General features: G+C 45.2%; 1 pseudogene; it reads left to right on the plus strand.

Moving 5' to 3' along the window:
• The window catches only part of LOC121572448, a 98,416-nt pseudogene that overhangs the window by 14,567 nt on the left and 60,834 nt on the right, over nucleotides 1–23,015 (plus strand).

Consider the following 23,015-nt stretch of genomic DNA (forward strand, 5'->3'; position numbering starts at 1 on the left):
TGAGGTAGGAATGGACCGGACCTGGCAGACGATACGCACCCTTTGCCTGGTGCGTGGAGCCGGAACAGGCCTCACCAGGCTGAAGACTCGCATCCCTGGCTTGGTGCGAGTAGCAGGAATGGGCTGGATCAGGCTGACGGCTCGCACCCTTTGCTTGGTGCGAGTAGCAGGGACGAGCTGAACCAGGCTGACGACTCGCACCCTTGGCTTGGTGCGAGTAGCAGGAACGGGCTGGACCAGGCCGACGACTCGTACCCCTGGCTTGGAGGACATCCACCAGCGTTCTCTCCTGCGGGTGTTCCTGTATACGCTGCTTGGTCCTTTTGTGGTGGGTTTTTCTGTCACGGCCGTCTACGGAAGGAGTGGACCAAAGCGCAGCGTTTGTAGCGAACATGACTTTATTAAAGTTAAAGTGCACGAACGAGAAAACAATAAACAATGACGGATAGTGAAGTCCTCAGTACACAGACTGAAACATGGAACAAAAACCCACAACCCTAAGGTGAACACTGACAGGTTAAATATGGCTCCCAATCAGAGATAACGAGCCGACAGCTGACACTCGTTACCTCCGATTGGGAGTCACATGACGAGACAAGACACTACAACCAAAACCAAACACAACCAAATGAACACACCCTATACCCAACACAACCAAATGAATACACCCTGGCTCAAACTACACAGTCCCGGAGCCAGAGCGTGACAGAGGACCACAAAACATTTACGTCATTTAGCAGAAGCTCTTATCCAGAGCGACTTACAGTAGCAATTAGGGTTAAGTGCCTTGCTCAAGGGCACATCGACAGATTTTTCACCTAGTTGGCCATGGGATTAGAACCAGCAACCTTTCGGTTACTGGCACAATGCCCTTAACCACTAAGCTACCTGCCGTTGTTGACAGATTCTCTAAATCCTGCTGTTTTATCCTTCTCTCTGGTCTTCCTACCACATATTACGTTACAGCACTAAAGTAATACTGCAAAAAATGTGTCTAAGTAATTCACTTTTTCTCCTGAATACAACATGTTATGTTTGGGGCAAATCCAATACAACACATTACAGAGTACCACTCTCTGTATTTTCAAGCATAGTGGTGGCTGCATCATGTTATGGGTATGCTTGTTATCGTTCATTAAGGACTGGGGAGTTTTTCAGGATAAAAAGAAACAGAATGGAGCTAAGCACAGGCAAAATCCTAGAGGAAAACCTGGTTGTCTGCTTTCCTCCAAACACTGGGAGATGAATTCACCTTTCAGCAGGACAATAACCTAAAACACAAGGCAAAATCTACACTGGAGTTGCTTACCAAGAAGACAGTTAAGGTTCCTGAGTGGCCAGGTTAGTTTTGACTTAAATCTACTTGAAAATCTATGGCAAGACCTGAAAATGGTTGTCTAGCAATTATCTGCAACCAATTTGACTGAGCTTGAAGAATTTTGAAAAGAATAATGGGCAAATGTTGCACAATCCAGGTGTGGAAAGTTCTTAGAGACTTACCCAGAAAGACTCACAGCTGTAATCACTTCCAAAAGTGCTTCTACAAAGTATTGACCTAGGGCTGTGAATACTTATACAAATTAGGTATTTCTGTATTTAATTTTCAATACATTTGCAGAAATGTCAAAAATCATGTTGTCACTTTGTCATTATGGGGTATTGTGTATTATGGTGACAAAACAATCTATTTAATCCATTTTGAATTCAGGATGTGGAATAAGTCAAGGTATACGACTAATTTCTGAAGGCACTGTATGCTTATATTTTCTGTAATTTTAGTAGATAAACATGTAACACAACAACTCAGCAGTTGGGGTGAGCTGTGTGTGTGTGGTGGGGGTGTATGGGGACATGTGTGTGTGTGGGGGGGGGGGGGGATGTGTGTGCAAGCAAAGTGGGAGATAGATGATAATATTTGTGAATGTGTGTGTCAGCGAGACACTACTGTGTGTGTGTGTGGCCACAGTATACTAAATCCAATTTTGTGTTTTGACAGGTCTAAATGAGAAGTTATGGGGAAAAAATTGAGCGTGAGAGACAGACCGACACAGAGATGATGTGTGTGTGTGTTTGTGTACTCTATCTCCCTATGGATGAGTCTTGTTGACATTAATCCTTATGACAGACCACACACAGCATGGCCATTCATGACATTTCATTGTTAGACAGTGCCACACACACACAGTCGGAGGACAGTCAACCCTCTGGTTGGGACGTTGTTGTCTGCTTGTTGCGTGAGGTAGAGCGGGGAAAGGGATGAATGAGAGAGAGAAGGGTGAAACGTGGTGAGAGAGAGAGAGGAGAGACAGCTGCTTTTCAACTCCCCCCCACTCCCCCTTTACATTTTAGTCATTTAGCAGACGCTCTTATCCAGAGCGACTTACAGTTAGTGAATGCATACATTATTTTTTTCCTACCCCCTGTGGGAATCAAACCCTCAACCCTGGCGTTGCAAACACAATGCTCTATCAACTGAGCTACCTTTCTCTCGCTTGCTCTCTCTCTGCTGGTTACAGGGTCGCTAGGATTTCCTTAGGTCGATTAGGTTGCTGGTGTTGGTCGTACACAACAGTTTTATGTGTTGGCTCAAAGTGTTTCCTTTTAAATTCAGCGTTTCTCTCTGTCTCTCTGTCTCTGTCTCTCTCTCTCTCTCTCTCTCTCTCTCTCTCTCTCTCTCTCTCTCTCTCAGAAGAACCTCTGCAGCCATGTCACACCTACACCTCCACCTCCCATCCCTCCATCCCTCCTCTCCCTCCTCCATCCTCCTCCTCCTCTTCCTCTCTTCCGTGCTCCTCCTGTCCCTTCCCAGCCTGGCCCTGGCCGGTTCCACTCCTCCATCAGAGGGGGGTCACTTTAAGGCTAACTGCACGGCTACAGGAGACCCCTGTCAAGAAGGGGTGGTACTGCCCATCTGGAACCCCCAAAATCCCTCTGTAGGAGACAAGGTGACCATGGCTTGAAATCTGTTGTTATTCTTTTTTTCATTTTTTTAAGTAGCAGCCGATTGCACGTTATAGAGCACTGTTGACAATGCAGCTTTTAAAGGCAATGTGTTCCCGCATTCACGGTAAACGCTGCATATGTCAGCTCAATAGGAAATTACCTTTTAATGTCAAGCATGCAAGTGAATCCCGGCCTTATTGTCTGTATTTTGTCTGTATGCTGTGAACTGAATTGCATCATTGAGGACATTAAAGTTTTTCTAATCTAATCTAGGTGGCGAGGGCCATCGTCTACTTTGTAGCTCTCATCTATATGTTCCTGGGGATGTCCATCATCGCTGATAGATTCATGTCTTCTATAGAGGTGAGAACACACACACACCTGCATAAACATACACACACACACGTGCATGCATGCATGTATACACACATACACACCTGCATACACATGCACATACACGTACATCACGCACTGAGCAGCTATAACTAAATAAAAAAGTAACATTTATATATCATTTGTATATTTTTTAAGGCCCAATGCAGCCGTTTTTATATCAATATCAAATCATTTCTGGGTAACTATTAAGTAAGTACCATACTGTAATAGATTTCACATAATTGGGCAAAAATAGCTTTTTAGCTAAAAACGATTTCTCAAGCAAGAAATGCTAGAACTGTCTGGGAGTGGTCTGATTGGGGAGGGGAAAACGGAAAACTGGCTGTTATTGACAGAGAAGTTTGGAACTCTCTTTGTTATTGGTCTATTTATCAGTTTACTGCATGGTGATGTCACCATGGAAAGCTGAAACTCCCGCCCATTCAAACCTGCTGATTAGAAGGTCCTGTGTAAATTGTATTTTCAACCAGCAACTATCAGGAAATAACACTGATCAAATTTCATCACATTTTTACAGTGTTAGTTTCATCAGCTGTTGTACACAATATGATATAAAACACAGGAAAGACTGAATTTTGAATGCACTGGGCCTTTAAGATTGCCATCAATGGTTTCATTCATTTTGTATTCTATTCTATTCAAGGCTATCAAAATTAACACTTTAGTTAAAGTTAACTTTTTGAATTTTTCACACCGTTTATTTTTTCTTGCGCACTTAATCGCATCTCTGTGTTTTTGTAATGAGCCTTTAGAGCACAACACACTTGGTAATCGGCAGCTAGCAGCTGCAGCAGCTGTACAGCTGTCTGTCTTTCTTGTGTTGCTGAAATCAAAGATGGTTTATTATGAAGATGCCTAGAAACTGCTTCAATAGATGGGTTGGTTCTATAGCAACAAAACCGAAGCGTGTCAACTATTGGGCAAAACAGACCGTGTTGCCTTACATGCTACCCAGACCGCATGCAGGCAAGTTTATTTTGTCCCCCCACACCAGACGCGATCAGGACACGCAGGTTGAAATATCAAAATAAACTCTGAACCAATTATATTAATTTGGGGACAGGTCGAAAAGCATTAAACATTAATGGCAATTTAGCTAGATAGCTTGCTGTTGCTAGCTAATTTGTCCTGGGATATAAACATTGGGTTGTTATTTTACCTGAAATGCACAAGGTCCTCTACTCCGACAATTAATCCACAGATAAAATGGTAAAAGTTTGTTTTCTAGTAATCTCTCCTCCTTCAGGCTTCTTCTTCTTCTTTGGACTTTAAAATGGATCAGAAAACCAGTCAGTATCTGGTGTGACCACCATTTGCCTCATGCAGCGCAACACATCTCCTTTGCATAGAGTTGATCAGGCTGTTGATTGTGGCCTGTGGAATGTTGTTCCACTCCTCTTCGATGGCTGATGGCTGTGTAAAGTTGCTGGATATTGGCGGGAACTGGAACACGCTGTCGTACACGTCGATTAGAGCATTCCAAACACACTCATGGGACATTTTCAGCTTCCAGGAATTGTGTACAGATCCTTGCGACATGGGGCCATGCATAACATGCTGAAACATGAGGTGATGGTGACGGATGAATGTTACGACAATGGGCCTCAGGATCTCATCACGGTATCTCTGTGCATTCAAATTGCCATCAATAAAATGCAATTGTGTTCATTGTCTGTAGCTTTTGCCTGCCCATACCATAACCCAACTGCCACCATGGGGCACCCTGTTCACAACGTTGACATCAGCATACACGCTGTCGGCCTGCACAGTTGAAACCGGGTTTTATCCGTGAAGAGCACACTTCTCCAGTGGCCAACGAAGGTGAGCATTTGCCCACTGAAGTCGGTTACGACGCCGAACTGCAGTCAGGTCAAGACCCTGGTGAGGATGAAGAACACACAGGTGCTGTGGCGGAGGCGGTCACAATATTTCATCAGCCAGTGACTGTCAAGCAAATAACTGTCGGTCTCACGGTAATTGACTGTTAATTAACATGAACACATTTAGCATCTCCTGGCTTTCACACATAGCCTACAAGCCACTGATGCAGACCTTTGGAACATGTAATATAGCCTACACCTTCACAATAAACCCATTATTTATTTTAAACAGGTCTAAAGAAGCATGATATGAAGAAAATGTAGTCTATTTCAGAAGAACAGAATAGCGTACCCTGAGTTGTCCTGATCTGGCTATGCCAAATGGCTGTGGGCTACACTAGTTCATTTAGCAGACATGGTTTGCTTAGAATTCCGTGGCATTATTTTATATTATTTTATAGTATGAAGAATACAATTGAACAAAGCTGAATAAAATATAAATATTTTCTCCAATCGATTTGAGGGAGTGCGCACATGCGGCTATTCTGTGTTGAGCGGTTAACAAATAAATAGTGACTCATATGTGCTTAATTTAGAGTTATTAATGTAACTTTAGTTGTTCTACAAACGTTGGGCTATATGTTTAGATTTTTATTACATTGTAAGGTTGCATGATGCGACTCTAATGACGATTTGAAAAAAGTTGCTTGAAAGGCATGAGCTCTGCTTTGTTTTATGTGCAGGCTGTACACTAGTCTCTCATTCACAATTTGACAAGCACTTGATAATGCCTTGAATTTCACGGCGGCATCCCCTTTGTGACCATAACGCACCCTAAAACAATCCATGCCTTTTGCGGTCAGTGGCCGTTGTGCCCTTGGCCCGGAGTGCTGCGTTGTGCCCTTCTCCCTGAGTACTGTGCGCTCCTAAGCCCCTCTCCCTCACATGGCTCTCCATCACGTGATCGGGTCTTTCTCAAAGGGTACAAGTGAAGACAGACACATAGGGGACGCAACTGCACGCGTCCTTATCCAATTCCGAGGTGCATATTGAAGATATTGGAAGAACTGTACACATTACCTACCGCAGTGAGGCCCCGGTCTTTGTACCGGGTGATCGGGTCTGGCTCTTGACCTGGAATCTGCCACTCCGCCTGCCCTACCGGAAGCTGAGCCCGCGGTTTGTGGGGCCGTTCAAAGTCCTGAGGAGAATAAACAAGGTTACTTATAGGTTACCACTCCCTCCAGATTACCGCATTAACCCCTCGTTCCATGTGTCTCTCCTCAGGCCGGTGGTGGTTGGTCCGCTCCAAGAATCTGAGGTGCGGGAGGTCCCTCCATCCCCTCTGGACATGGAGGGGGCCCCGGCGTACTCCGTCCGTTCCATCCTGGATTCGAGGCGTCGAGTGGGGGTCCTTCAGTACCTCGTGGAGTGGGAGGGGTATGGTCCGGAGGAGCGGTGCTGGGTCCCGGTGAGGGATATCCTCGATCCCTCCCTGTTGCGGGATTTCCACCGTCGCCATCCGGCTCGCCCTGCTCCGCGTACTCCTGGTCGTCCCCGAGGTCGGTGTCGGCGTGCTGCTGGAGCTGCGCGTCAAAGGGGGGGTACTCTCACGACTTCCTCCGAGGCTGCCTCCTCTCCTTGTTCGGGCAGGCTTATGCGTTCCTCGTCACCGGCCTTCTAGCCACTGCCGCTCCTCATCTCATCATTCCATTTGTTTTGTCTTGTTTATTACACACACCTGATTCATATTCCCTCATCAGTACCTGTATAAGTGTTCCCTCTGCCCCCTTGTCTTTGTGTGTGATTGTTTATTGTGGAGGTTCAATAAGCTCGGTGGAGCTCTATTTTATTTTCTATCACCGGGTTATTTTCACCCGTGTGCTTTGTTGTTTTCCAGTGTGCCTGTTTTCCGCACTGAAGTGTTTGATGCATTGCTGCATACTACTGTGTTCGGAATAAACCTTTTATTCTGTGATTTGCCCTCCTGCGCCTGACTCCTTCAAATCACAAATCACAGTGTGAAATTTGTCGAGTGTTTATTAAGTTAAAATAAACATGTATGCATATCACGCTGCGCCTTGGTCCGTCCCATCCTTCAACGAACGTCACAGAAGATCCCACCAAACGAGGACCAAGCAGCGTGTCCAGGAGCAGACAGCCTGAACCTGGGAGGAGATCCTGGACGGTAAGGGATCCTGGACTTGGGAGGAGATTCAGGCTGGGATGGATCGCCATCCTTGGGAAGAGACAGTGGAGGCCCCGGTATAGAGAGGAGAAACGGCGCCAACAGTGCCGACGACGGAGACCCGAGAGGCAACCCCAAGAAAAAAATTTGGGGGGGCACACGGTGTGGACGACGAGGCAGCAGGAGGCCGCGACAGGGCGGATCTGCTGGTTAGGAGAGGAGGCCACCATATTACGGGGGCTATTGGTTCAAAGGGAGCAGGAGGTATTCGGTCAGAGGGAGGTGCTACAGGAGGCTAGAATGGAGAAGGAAGGTGTATAGGCACGGCGAGAGGAGCTTGTTAGGCAGCAGAAGGAGCGGGGGTTAATAAAGGAACCCAGTCCTGCTCCTCGCACCAAGCAAGTGGTGCGTGTCGCCAGTCAGGTCCGGCCCGTTCCTGCTCCCCGCACCAAGCCAGTGGTGCGCGTCGCCAGCCCAGCCCAGCCTGTTCCTGCTCCTCGCACCAAGCCAGTGGTGTGCGTCACCAGTCCGGCCCGGCCTGTTCCTGCTCCTCGCACCAAGCCAGTGGTGCGCGTCGCCAGCCCGGCCCGGCCTGTTCCTGCTCCTCGCACCAAGCCAGTGGTGCGTGTCTCCAGTCCGGCACGGCCCGTGCCCGTTCCACCGGTGACTGGTCAGGCACCGGTCAGCTGCTCCACTCCGGAGCCAGAGCATTCCGCTCCACCGGTGCCTGATCGAGCTCCAGTCAGCGGCTCCACTCCGGAGCCAGAGCAGTCCGCTCCACCGGTGCCCAGTCCAGCTCCGGTCAGCGGCTCCAGTCCAGACCATGACGTCAGCCCCTCTCCAGGTTCGGGGTCTCCCACACCAGGGTCCAGACAGGGCCTGGCGTATCGTGGGAGGAAGGAGAGGGGAAGCAGCGCGCCGAGGTCCAGACCAGACCAGGGGCGCAACAGGGAGGCGGAGAGTGAGAGGTCGTCACGCCCCGAGCCGGATTCGCCTCCGAGGCGGAATGCCCACCCGGCCCCTACCCTGTAATGTTTATGTTGTGCGGTCGGTGTCCGCACCTTTGGGGGGGGGGGGGTACTGTTACGCCCTGACTCAGGGGAGGCTTAAATGTTGAGTCAGGGTGTGTATATTCTTTGTTGTGCGTTTTCTATGTTTGTATTCTAGTATGTGTAGTTCTATGTTGGCCGGTGTGGTTCCGAATCAGAGGCAGCTGTCGCTCGTTGTCTCTGATTGGGGATCATACTTAGGCAGCCTATTGGCACTAGTGGGTTGTGGGATCTTGTTCTGTGTAAGGTATGTTGTGTGTGCTACCTTGGACTTCACGTTTCGTTTCGTTTCGTTTCGTTTATTGTTTTGTCGAGTGTTTATTAAGTTAAAATAAACATGTATGCATATCACCCTGCACCTTGGTCCGTCCCTTCTTTCAACGAACGTGACAATAGCGAATGGAGGACTATTTCCTGTGGTTCATTTTCATGCCAGCCAGGTTGGCTGTACTCCTGTTGTAAAGATAAGCAATGTGCTTAACATTAGGAAAGTTGAATAATAAATATATTAGACCAAGCCTATAGAAAGCTGATGGGATCCTCCTCTATTTAATAGAGGTCATCACTCTGTTTTCTCGCACAATTGCATAGCCTATAGAAATGTTGCGCAACATGGGCTCTCATGAAATGTTTGATTTGATTTTCAAACACATTTGCATTGATGTCAGAGTGATTAGAGGTACAATAGAGTGCTGAGTACCAGGCAGTTAGCAAGTTTGGTAGGCTACTAATGACCATCAGCAGCATCAGAGCTTGGAGAAGCCTAATTACCGTGACTAAGCGGTCACATGGCGGTAATACGGTCACCGTAACAGCCCGAGGTGAGCTTCCCTGAGACGGTTTCTGACAGTTTGTGCAGAAATCCTTCGGTTGTGAAACCCACAGTATCATCAGCTGTCTCGGTGGCTGGTCTCAGATGATCCCGCAGGTGAACAAGCCGGATGTGGAGGTCCTGGGCTGACGTGGTTACACGTGGTCTGCGGTTGTGAGGCCGGTTGGACATACTGCCAAATTGTCTAAAATGACGTTGGAGGCGGCTTATGGTAAAGAAATCAACATTACATTCTCTGGCAACAGCTCTGGTGGACATTCCTGCAGTCAGCATGCCAATTGCACGCTCCCTCAAAACTTGAGACATCTGTGGCATTGTATTGTGTTGCAAAACTGCACATTTTAGAGTGGCCTTTTATTGTCCCCAGCACAAAGTGCACCTGTGTAATGATCATGCTGTTTAATCAGCTTCTTGATATGTGTCACGCCCTGACTCAGAGGACGCTTGTATGTTGAGTCAGGGTGTGTATTTTTCTTGCTGTGTTTGTCCATGTTGTACATTCTAGTATGTATAGATCTATGTTGGCCTGTGTGGTTCCCAATCAGAGGCAGCTGTCGCTCGTTGTCTCTGATTGGGGACCATACTTAGGCAGCCTATTGGCACTAGTGGGTTGTGGGATCTTGTTCCGTGTTAGGTATGTTGTTTGTGTACCTTGGACTTGTTTTGTCGTTGTGTTTAATAGTCAAATAAACATGTATGCATTTCACGCTGCGCCTTGGTCTGACCCGTCGATGAACGAACGTGACAATATGCCACACCTGTCAGGTGCATGGATTATCTTGGCAAAGGATAAATGCTCACTAACAGGGATGTAAACTAATTTGTGCACAACATTTGAGAGAAATCTGCCTTTTGTGCGTATGGAACATTTCTGGGATCTTTTATTTCAGCTCATGAATCATGGGACCAACACTTTACATGTTGTGTTTATATTTTTGTTCAGTATATATTTTGTCTCCAATGTTTATTGAAAACATTAATACATTTGCACAATGAGCACTTGTTGTCTCTCAAATACATCGTTACAGTTGTTGGTTAGCTTGCGAATTTTGAATATATTAGCATTGACATGAAATCAGTCAAAACACCAAAACAAGTCATGGTATCAAGAACAAGATGAAACTAGCTGAAATGAGTCACTTACGATTCCCCACATGGCAGCTTCTTGTCATTGTTGGTAGCTATCTGGCCATCCAGAATCATAACAACTCACGGACTTCTGCCCCGTTGAAGCGTTCACATCGTTTTTATGACTTTGTCAGCTAACTCATCTATAAAATCCCTGATCACACTTCAAATCAAATTGTACTTGTCACATGTGTAGACCTTACCGTGAAGTGCTTACTTACAAGCCCTTAACCAACAATGCAGTTTTAAGAAAAATAGAGTTAAGAAAATATTTACGAAATAAAATAAAGTTAAAAAAAAGATTGAAAAAAGTAACACAATAAAATAAAAATAATGAGGCTATATACAGGGGGTACCAGTACCGAATCAATGTGCGGGTGTACAGGTTAGTCGAGGTAATTTGTACATGTAGGTAGGGGTAAAGTGACTATGCAGCGAGTAGCAGCAGTGTAAAAACAAAGGGGGGGGGATGGGTCAATGCAAATAGTCCGGGTTTTCCATTTGAATAATTGTTCCAGCAGTCTTATGGCTTGGGAGTAGAAACTGTTAAGGAGCCTGTTGGACCTAGACTTGGCGCTCCGGTACCGCTTGCTGTGCGGTAGCAGAAAGAACAGTCTGTGACTTGGGTGACTGGAGTCTTTCACAATTTTTTTGGCCTTCCTCTGACACCACCTAGTATGTAGGACCTGGAGGACCCAGTAATGTACTAGGCTATACGCACTACCCTCTGTAGCGCCTTAAGGTCGGATGTCAAGCAGTTGCCATACCAGGTGGTGATGCAACCGGTCACGATGCTCTCGATGGTGCAGCTGTAGAACTTTTTGAGGATCTGGGGACCCATGCCAAATCTTTTCAGTGTCCTGATGTGGAAAAGGCGTTGTCGTGCCCTCTTCACAAGTTTCTTGGTGTGTTTGGACCATGATAGTTTGTTGGTGATGTGGATGCCAAGGAACTTGAAACTCTCGACCCTCTTCACCACAGCCCCGTCGATGTGAATGGGGGCATGTTCGGCCCTCCTTTTCCTGTAGTCCACGATCTTCTCCTTTGTCTTGCTCACGTTGCGGGAGTGGTTGTTATCCTGGCATCACACTGCCAGGTCTCTGACCTCCTTCCTATAGGCTGTCTCATCATTGTCGGTGATCAGGCCTACCACCGTTGTGTCGTCAGCAAACTTAATGATGGTGTTGGAGTCGTGCTTGGCCATGCAGTCATGGGTGAACAGGGAGTACAGGAGGGGACTAAGCACACACCCCTGAGGGGCCCCCGTGTTGAGGATCAGTGTGGCAGATGTGTGGAAGTCCAGGATTCAGTTGCAGAGGGAGGTGTTTAGTCCCAGGGTCCTTAGCTTAGTGATGAGCTTTGTGGGTACTATGGTGTTGAACGCTGAGCTGTAGTCAATGAACACCATTCTCACATAGGTCATAGGTGTTCCTTTTGTCCAGGTGGGAAAGTGGAGTGCGATTAAGATTGCGTCATTTGTGGATCTGTTGGGGCGGTATGCGAATTGGAGGGGGTCTAGGGTTTCCGGGATGATGGTGTTGATAGGAGCCATGACCAGCCTTTCAAAGCACTTCATGGCTACGACGTGAGTGCTACGGGGCGGTAGTCATTTAGACAGGTTACCTTCACTTTCTTGGGCACAGGGACTATGGTGGTCTGCTTGAAACATGTAGGTATTACAGACTCGGTCAGGGAGAGGTTGAAAATGTCAGTGAAGACACTTGGCAGTTGATCCAAGCATTCCCTGAGTACACGTCCTGGTAATCCGTCTGGCCCCACGGACTTGTGAATGTTGACCTGTTTAAAGGTCTTGCTCACATCGGCTATGGAGAGCGTGATCACACGGGCATCCGGAACAGCTGGTGCTCTCATGCATGCTTCAGTGTTGCTTTCCTCGAAGCGAGCATAAAAGGCATTTAGCTCGTCTGGTAAGCTCGCGTCACTGGGCAGCTTGCGGCTGGGTTTCCCTTTGTAGTCCTTAATACTTTGCAAACCCTGCCACATCCGAAGATCGCCAGAGCCGGTGTAGTAGGATTCAATCTTAGACCTGTATTGACGCTTTAACTGTTTGATGGTTCGTCTGAGGGCACAGCGTCTGATTAGTGTCCCGCTCCTTGAAAGCGGCAGCTCTAGCCTTTAGCTCGGTGCGGATGTTGCCTGTAATCCATGGCTTCTGGTCGGGATATGTACGTATGGTCACTGTGGGGACGACGTCGTTGATGCACTTATTGATGAAGCCGGTGACTGAGGTGGTATACTCTTCAATGCCATTGGATGAATCTCGGAACGTATTCCAGTCTGTGTTAGGAAAACAGTCCTGTATCTTAGCATCCGCGTCATCTGACCACTTCCGTATTCAGCGAGTCACTGGTACTTCCTGCTTTAGTTTTTTAGTTGTAAGCAGGAATCCGGAGGATAGAATTATGGTCAAATCACAAAGGGAGAGCTTTGTACGCGTCTCTGTGTGTAGTAAAGGTGGTCTAGAGATAGTGTTGGCTACAGCTTATCATGAGGTACTCTACATCAGGCGAGCAATACCTCGAGACTACCTTAATATTAGACATCGTGCACCAGCAGTTATTGACAATTAGACACACACCCCAACCCCTCATCTTACCGGACGTAGCTGTTCTGTCCTGCCGATGCACGGAAAACCCAGCCAACTGTATATTATCCGTGTCGTCGTTCAGCCACGACTCGTTGAAACATAAGTTATTAATGTTTTTAATGTGGCGTTGGTAGGATAGTCTCAAACGGAACTCATCCAGTTTATTCTCCAGTGATTTCACGTTGGCTAATAGAATGGCTGGTAGAGGTGGGTTACCCACTCGCCGACAAATTATCCAAGGCACCTTGATCTCCGCCCCATGTATTTCCTTATTTTCTTCATGCGAATGACAGGTATTTGGGCCTTGTCTGAGAGCAACATTATATCCTTCGCGTCCGATTCATTAAATAAAAAATCTTTGTCCAGTTCGAGGTGAGTAATCGCTGTTCTGATATCCAGTAGCTCTTTTCGGTCATAAGAGACTGTAGCATCAACATTATGTACAAAATAAGTTATAAACAATGCGGAAAAACACAATTGGTTAGGAGCCCGTAAAACGGCAGCCATCCCCTCCGACACCATTCTTCTAGCTAGCTAAACTCATGCGCAGAACACGTCATCGGGTCTAATGGTTGTGTCACACCGAACTGCGCATGTGCAGGCCGTCAAATCAAAATCACTCAGATTGTCACTTTCACGAGGTTGGAAAAATAACATGTTCAGCTTCTTAAGACATTGGCTCGAATTTAGGTTGTGCCTTTAAAAATCGAGAAATGTAACAACTAAGGAAGAATTTTTCACTTCTCTCATTGACTTCCCAAACCCGGTCTGTCGAGTGCTTCGCAAAGCATTCCCAGAAATATTGTGATGTTGGTCCTTTGGGTTTAGAAACTCTGTGCTGAAACCATCCACTATCTATGCAAGTTTGAGCAACAACTTTTAAGGAAAACATACAAAGTTTAACAATAAACACTTCCCAGGGGCTTCTTTAATAAAAGCAAAAACGTTGGTAATCCTTAAATGTACAGCCTGTTAATTACCTCTTAATTTTTACTAGGTAAATACATAGTAAGACAAATGAAATTTAGTCTTAAATGTACTTACCAAGGATGTAAGTACTACATACTTAAATAGTAAATACAAAGTCACAAAATGTCATTATAAAAGTAAGTATGAAGGTAGGTACAACTAAGTACCAGTTATCTGTAAATGGTATTCTTAATGTTAATCAATCCAGATTCAGACCTAAACATAGCACCACTACGGCTACCATGCTTTTTGTAAATTATATTGCAAATGTCTTAGATGATAGAAATAATTGTGCTGCTATGTTTGTAGACTTGTCACAAGCTTTTGATACTGTAGACCATGTCATTCTGTTTAATATGCTGTCCTCGATAGGTTTGGGTACTGATGCTTGCCGATGGTTTCATAATGATCTCAATAACAGAACTCAGTCCATCAAGGTAGATGGCGTCCAATCTGAGTTCCTTTAGTTACATAAAGGGGTGCCCCAAGGTTCATACTCAGCCCACTACTGTTTAGAATCTATGTACAGTAAATAACATTGGTAATGCTGTAAAAAATAATAATATATATATATATATATATTCATTTGTATGCAGATGGTAGAGTGTTGTATTCCATTGCTCCATCGGTTGGCCAAGCCTTTTCACATTTGAAGTCTGATTTCCAAGCACTGCAGAGGTCAGTATTGGATCTAAAGTTAGTGCTAAATGCAAACAAAACAAAATGAATGCTTTTTTCTAGGTCCCATAACCCAGATTTAAATGAATATGTAATGACTTGTTTGAACGGTACACAAATTGAGCGAGTTCCTTCCTACAAATATCTTGGTGTCTGGCTTGTTGACAGATACCCTTCGGTCTCCACAGAGTTGGGTAAAGCTGCTTTTAGTTTATGTGGAACAACTTACAGAGCTCTCTGAAATTAGATGTTCTGGTCAGAGACCTATATGTTGATAAATGTGTCTGTTTTTCTTAATATGTTTTGTAATATTGTATATTGTATGTGTTTGATGTATTTATGCAGGGCTCATCTGTAAAAGAGACCCTAGTTTCAGTATGATTTCCCTATGAAAATACAGCTAAAAAATAAATAAAGCTAATAACTATGTAAATACCTAGTCACACCACTATTTCAATGTAATATACAGTCGTGGTCAAAAGTTTTGAGAATGACACAAATATAAATTTTCACAAAGTCTGCTGCCTCAGTTGTTATGATGGAAATGTGCATATACTCCAGAATGTTATGAAGAGTGATCAGATGAATTGCAATTAATTGCAAAGTCCCTCTTTGCCATGAAAATGAACTTAATCCCCAAAAAACATTTCCACTGCATTTTAGCCCTGCCATAAAAGGACCAGCTGACATCATGTCAGTGATTCTCTCGTTAACACAGGTGAGAGTGTTGACGAGGACAAGGCTGGAGATCACTCTGACATGCTGATTGAGTTAGAATAACAGACTGGAAGCTTTAAGAGGGTGGTGCTTGAAATCATTGTTCTTCCTCTGTTAACCATGGTTACCTGCAAGGAAACACGTGCCGTCATCATTGCTTTGCACAAAAAGGGCTTCACAGGCAAGGATATTGCTGCTAATAAGATTGCACCTAAATCAACCATTTACAGGATCATCAAGAACTTCAAGGAGAGAGGCTCAATTGTTGTGAAGAAGGCTTCAGGGCGCCCAAGAAAGTCCAGCAAGCGCCAGGACCGTCTCCTAAAGTTGATTCAGCTGCGGGATCGGGGCACCACCAGTGCAGTTCCTTATTGCAAACAGGATGCATGTTTTGAAATACAGTAAAGCCAAACAATTCAGGGTGAAGTTTATTTAATAAAAATCATCCAAACAAACCGAGTAGAAATACATTTGTACTCACAGTCATAAAGAGCTAGCATAACAACAAAAGTTAATTACATTAATTTCTATGTGAATATTATGATTTGATGATTTGGATGTAAATTGTTTTTACATTAGCTTCATACAAGTTATTGTATCCAAATGACATAAATATAAAGCAAACAAATATGACTGAATAGAATGACTGCATACATTCCAACAACGAGCTAACATAGAAGATTGCTAGCCAAAGCAAATTGACTTGCAGAAATAGCTTGCTGACCATTTCGCTTGACAAAAAAAGTGCCACAAAACAACTGTAAATAGACATGTAACGTTTCCACAAGTATATTACCTTGTAAGACAACTATATCTTAACACTCAAAAGAGCTAGATACATTTTGTACAACATTAAGCTAAATTACAACAAAAGCGGGAGCTAACATGCTAACACACAATGTAATGTCAATGGCGATTCGATAGCTTAATTAGCCTAGCACCCTAGCAGACTTTAGAAGCTAGAATAAACACAAAAAACGTAATTCCAACATAAACCACTGCTTGTACTAACGATGATGCAATCTCTATTGCACTCCACACTGCCCTTTCCCACCTGGACAAAAGGAACACCTAAGTGAGAATGCTATTAGTTGACTACAGGGTAGGTAATAACACATCTGCCACGCTGATCCTCAACACAGGGGCCCCTCAGGGGTGCGTGCTCAGTCCCCTCATTTACTCCCTGTTCACCCATGACTGCATGGCCAGGCACGATTCTAACACCATCATTAAGTTTGCCGACGAGACAACAGCGGTAGGCCTGATCACCAACAACCATGAGACAGCCTATAGGGAAGAGGTCAGAGACCTGGCCGTGTGGTGCCAGGATAACAACCTCTCCCTCAACGTGATTAAGACAAAGGAGATGATTGTGGACTACAGGGAAAAAAAGAGGACTGAGCACGCCCCCATTCTCATCGACGGGGCTGTAGTGGAACAGGTTGAGAGCTTCAAGTTCCTTGGTGTCCACATCACCAACAAACTAGCATGGTCCAAACACACCAAGACAGTCGTAAAGAGGGCATGACAAAGCCTATTCCCCCTCAGGAGACTGAAAAGATTTGGCATGGGTCCTCAGATCCTCAAAAAATTCTACAGCTGCACCATCGAGAGCATCCTGACTGGTTGCATCACTGCCTGGTATGGCAACTGCTCGGCCTCCGACCGCAACGCACTACAGAGGGTAGTGCGTACAGCCCAGTACATCACTGGGGCCAAGCTTCCTGCCATCCTGGACCTCTATATCAGGCGGTGTCAGAGGAAGGCCCTAAAACTTGTCCAAGACTCCAGCCACCCTAGTCATAGACTGTTCTCTCTGCTACCGCACGGCAAGCTGTACCGGAGCGCCAAGTCTAGGTCCAAAAGGCTTCTTAACAGCTTCTACCCCCAAGCCATAAGACTCCTGAACAGCTAATCATGGCTACCCGGACTATTTGCATTGTCCCCCCACCCCCTCGTTTAAACTGCTGCTACTCTCTGTTTATTATCTATGCATAGTCACTTTAACTCTACCCACATGTATATATTACCTCAATTACATCGACTAACCTGTGCTCCCGCACATTGACTCTGTACCGGTACCCCGTGTATATAGCCTCCCTACTTATCTATTTTTTACTTAACACTTATTTTTCTTAAAACTACATGGTTGGTTAGGGGCTTGTACAGTGGGGATAAAAATTATTTAGTCATCCACCAATTGTGCAAGTTCTCCCACTTAAAAAGATGAGAGAGGCCTGTAATTTTCATCATAGGTACACGTCAACTATGACAGACAAAATGAGAATTTATTTTCCAGAAAATCACATTGTAGGATTTTTAATGAATTTATTTGCAAATTATGGTGGAAAATAAGTATTTGGTCAATAACAAAAGTTTCTCAATACTTTGTTATATACCCTTTGTTGGCAATGACACAGGTCAAACGTTTTCTGTAAGTCTTCACAAGGTTTTCACACACTGTTGCTGGTATTTTGGCCCATTCCTCCATGCAGATCTCCTCTAGAGCAGTGATGTTTTGGGGCTGTCGCTGGGCAACACGGACTTTCAACTCCCTCCAAAGATTTTCTATGGGGTTGAGATCTGGAGACTGGCTAGGCCACTTCAGGACCTTGAAATGCTTCTTACGAAGCCACTCCTTCGTTGCCCGGGTGGTATGTTTGGGATCATTGTCATGCTGAAAGACCCAGCCACGTTTCATCTTCAATGCCCTTGCTTTTTATGCCTGTTGTATTCGGCGCATGTGGCAAATAAAATTTGATTTGAAATAACATTTCATTTGAGTTTTGAGTTGTAAATTGAAACATCTTCAATTAGGGTCAAATTTGAACAATTTCTAAAATTGTGATGAATCATAGTTAACTATACAGAACACCATACAGTGAGGGAAAAAAGTATTTGATCCCCTGCTGATTTTGTACGTTTGCCCACTGACAAAGAAATGATCAGTCTATAATTTTAATGGTAGGTTTATTTGAACAGTGAGAGACAGAATAACAACAAAAAGATCCAGAAAAACTCATATCAAAAATGTTATAAATTGATTTGCATTTTAATGAGGGAAATAAGTATTTGACCCCCTCTCAATCAGAAAGATTTCTGGCTCCCAGGTGTCTTTTATACAGGTAATGAGCTGAGATTAGGAGCACACTCTTAAAGGGAGTGCTCCTAATCTCAGTTTGTTACCTGTATAAAAGACACCTGTCCACAGAAGCAATCAATCAATCAGATTCCAAACTCTCCACCATGGCCAAGACCAAAGAGCTCTCCAAGGATGTCAGGGACAAGATTGTAGACCTACACAAGGCTGGAATGGGCTACAAGACCATCGCCAAGCAGCTTGGTGAGAAGGTGACAACAGTTGGTGTGATTATTTGCAAATGGAAGAAACACAAAAGAACTGTCAATCTCCCTCGGACTGGGCTCCATGCAAGATCTCACCTCGTGGAGTTGCAATGATCATGAGAACGGTGAGGAATCAGCCCAGAACTACACGGGAGGATCTTGTCAATGATCTCAAGGCAGCTGGGACCATCGTCACCAAGAAAACAATTGGTAACACACTACGCCGTGAAGAACTGAAATCCTGCAGCGCCCGCAAGGTCCCCCTGCTCAAGAAAGCACATATACATGCCCGTCTGAAGTTTGCCAATGAACATCTGAATGATTCAGAGGAGAACTGGGTGAAAGTGTTGTTGTCAGATGAGACCAAAATTGAGCTCTTTGGCATCAACTCAACTCGCCGTGTTTGGAGGAGGAGGAATGCTGCCTATGACCCCAAGAACACCATACCCAACGTCAAACATGGAGGTGGAAACATTTTGCTTTGGGGGTGTTTTTCTGCTAAGGGGACAGGATCAGAGGGACGATGGACGGGGCCATGTACCGTCAAATCTTGTGTGAGAACTTCCTTCCCTCAGCCAGGGCATTGAAAATGGGTCGTGGATGGGTTTTCCAGCATGACAATGACCCAAAACACACGGCCAAGGCAACAAAGGAGTGGCTCAAGAAGAAGCACATTAAGACCCTGGAGTGGCCTAGCCAGTCTCCAGACCTTAATCCCATAGAAAATATGTGGAGGGAGCTGAAGGTTCGAATTGCCAAACGTCAGCCTCGAAACCTTAATGACTTGAAGAAGATCTGCAAAGAGGAGTGGGACAAAATCCCTCCTGAGATGTGTGCAAACCTGGTGGCCAACTACGTCTGACCTCTGTGATTGCCAACAAGGGTTTTGCCACCAAGTACTAAGTCATGTTTTGCAGAGGGGTCAAATACTTATTTCCCTCATTAAAATGCAAATCAATTTATAACATTTTTGACATGCGTTTTTCTGGATTTTTTTGTTGTTATTCTGTCTCTCACTGTTCAAATAAACCTACCATTAAAATTATAGACTGATCATTTCTTTGTCAGTGGGCAAACGTACAAAATCAGCAGGGGATCAAATACTTTTTCCCTCACTGTACATTAACTCACTTAATTGTTTTAATCATTTGACAGCCCTAATTCTGTTTTATTCTACTCTACTCCACTTAGTTCTATTCTGTGCTTTTCTATTCTACTCTGTTTGGTTCTGTTCTATTCTATTCTACTCTACTCCTCCAGGTTATAACATCTCAGGAGAAGGAGTTAACCATAAAGAAGTCGGACGGGGAGACGACCACGGCTACAGTGAGGATCTGGAACGAGACGGTCTCTAACCTCACTCTCATGGCTCTGGGGTCATCCGCCCCCGAGATATTGCTCTCTGTTATAGAGGTAACACACACACATACACACACACACCTGAGATACTGCTCTCTGTTATAGAGGTGTGATGTATGTCTGGATACATGAATCAAACATTCTTTATTAAAGTAACTGGTCACTCACTCACTTGCAGCATACTGTACGATGTATCAACTTGACCTGATGCTGAAGAAAAGCGAAGCAGAACAGAGAAATTAACAGTTCTTACTTTATCTTTAACCTAATTGGGATCCCCATTAATTGACACCATGACGACAGCTTATCTTCCCGGGGTCCATTCTCATTTATTGAGCTCATCAATAAAGTGTATCCAATAATCACATGATGTGAACACATGAAACTATTTACTTTCATAGTTTATTGGCACAGTTTGCCCCCAGGTACACTTCTAGTCTCTTAATCCTTGTTCACACCCCTCTCTATCCTGCTCTCTGTCTCGCCCTCTCTCCTTCAGGTCTGTGGCCATGGCTTCGAGGCAGGCTCTCTGGGCCCCTCCACCATTGTGGGCAGCGCAGCCTTCAACATGTTCGTCATCATAGCCCTGTGTGTCTACGTGGTCCCTGATGGAGAGACCAGGAAGATTAAACACCTGCGTGTTTTCTTCGTGACTGCGGCGTGGAGTGTGTTCGCATACATCTGGCTCTACCTCATCCTGTCTGTGTTCTCTCCAGGAGAGGTGGAAGTCTGGGAGGCCGTGATCACCTTTCTGTTCTTCCCCCTGTGAGTAGGATACACACACATGCACGTGTTGGCACACGCACATGCATGCATGCATACACACACACACACACACACACACACACACACACACACACACACACACACACACACACACACACACACACACACACACACACACACACACACACACACACACACACACACACTCACACACACTCACCTCTCTCTCTCTCTCTCTCGCTCTCTCTCTCCCCTCTCTCAGGTGCGTGGTTCAGGCATGGGTAGCCGATCGACGACTCCTCTTCTACAAGTACGTCCGCAAGCGTTACCGCGCCGACAAGCACCGAGGCATCATCATTGAGACGGAGGGAGGGATGGATGGAGGGATGGGAAGACGAGGAGGGGTGTTGGGGCCAGGAGGGTTCACTAAGACAGACATGATGGAGCTGGATGGACAGGCGGTGGATGAACGGATGGATGGAGAAATTATAGAGGATGGAGGACTGGGAGGAACGAGGGATCTGGAGGACGTGGCGAGGAGAGATATGGCGAGGACGCTGAAGGAGCTGAAAGCAAGACATCCTGATAAAGACACAGAGCAGCTCATAGAGATGGCCAACTACCAGGTAACCAGCTTATAAAGGCTTCATAGAGCATTCATGGAGACTTCATAAGCACAACATAGCTGCTTTACGCTTTACATTGACATTTTAGATATTGTGTAATTATTGGGTCCCAATATAAATGAACAACAATTTATAAAATCTTTATAGAGTATTCATATGGACTTCATAAGCACTAAATAGATGCTTCACATATAATTTATTAACAGAGTCTGGACTAAATCCTTTATTATCTCTCCTGTCAGGTGTTGGTCCAGCAACAGAAGAGCCGAGCATTCTACCGTATACAGGCAACCAGGATGATGATTGGAGCAGGGAACATTCTGAAGAAGCATGCTGCAGACCAGGCTAGGAAGGTACGGACTGTCCATTGCACCTATTCTCAAACCAATGTTGTACCAAACTTTTTCTTTGATTTTTCATTCTGCTGATCATATCTGAATTTTGAACTTGCACCCAAATGCTCAGTTATCAATTTATCAATGGAATAGTCAAAATCAGAAACATGTTATCCATCGATCAAACTCTCTACATCACTCTCCTTCAGGTGGTGAGCTCCCACGAGCCCCACCCCCAGGAGGATAACCCCCACACGACCCGGATGGAGTTTGAACCCTCTCACTACCAGTGCTTCGAGAACTGTGGATCTCTCAAACTGACCGTGGCCCGACATGGGGGAGACCCAGGAGCTTCTGTTATGGTAGGGGAAGGAGAGGGTGAGGAGTAGGGGCATGGGAGGGGGTGAGAGAACTGTGGATCCCTCAAACACACTGTAGTCAGGCATGGAGGACATCCAAGTGCTTCTGTTAAGGTAGGGGGGAGGAGAGGGGAGGAGGGGGAGGAGAGGGGGAGGAGGGGGAAGAGCAGACCGAGAAAGGAGGAGGGAAATGAGGATAGGATGGACTACTCAGATATTTTTGCATGATGAAATCACTTTTAAATTTGCTTGATTGGCATGACGTAACAATGTACAGTACATATTGCCAAAGCGTACTTTGGAGATTAAGTGATACATTTACTATATTAACATAATTTAAATAATAATAATCAATATTGTCAACGGGACAATCAGTAACAACAATAATCAAGGGTAAAAATAACCATACAATTGACAATAACAATAACAATGGCATAGAGGACATGTGCAGGTTGGTTGGTCTGTCAGACACTGTCCCTCAGTTTATGGCAGGCAGCAATGTAGTGTGCTACCAACCCACAGCTCTCTGCGTCTTCCCCCAACAGGACGGGTAGCCTATTCTCATCAGAGAGGTCTTTAAAACCTTGAATGAGGGTTTCAAATTTGGGGAAATGACACTCTCTAATTGTTTTATATTTTTGACATTTTGTCAGGAAATGCAGCTCTGTCTCGGGTCCTGCTGTGGTGCAGTGGTTGCACATCCTTTCCTCTACAGGGAGCAAGGTTTTCCTGTCTCTACCCTTCTCAATGGCAAGGCTGTGCTCACTGAGCCTGTACCTTGTCAAGGTTTTCCTAAGGTTTTGATCAGTAACCATGGTCAAATAGTTTGCCATGGTGTACTGTCGATTTAGGGCCAGATAGCACTTAATTTTGCTTTATGCTTGTGTTTCCCAATAGGTAATGTAATTTTGTTTTGACTGTGTTGTAATTTGGTTTA

This window comes from Coregonus clupeaformis, chromosome 8, assembly GCF_020615455.1.
Source record: "Coregonus clupeaformis isolate EN_2021a chromosome 8, ASM2061545v1, whole genome shotgun sequence".
NCBI classification, from domain to species: domain Eukaryota; kingdom Metazoa; phylum Chordata; class Actinopteri; order Salmoniformes; family Salmonidae; genus Coregonus; species Coregonus clupeaformis.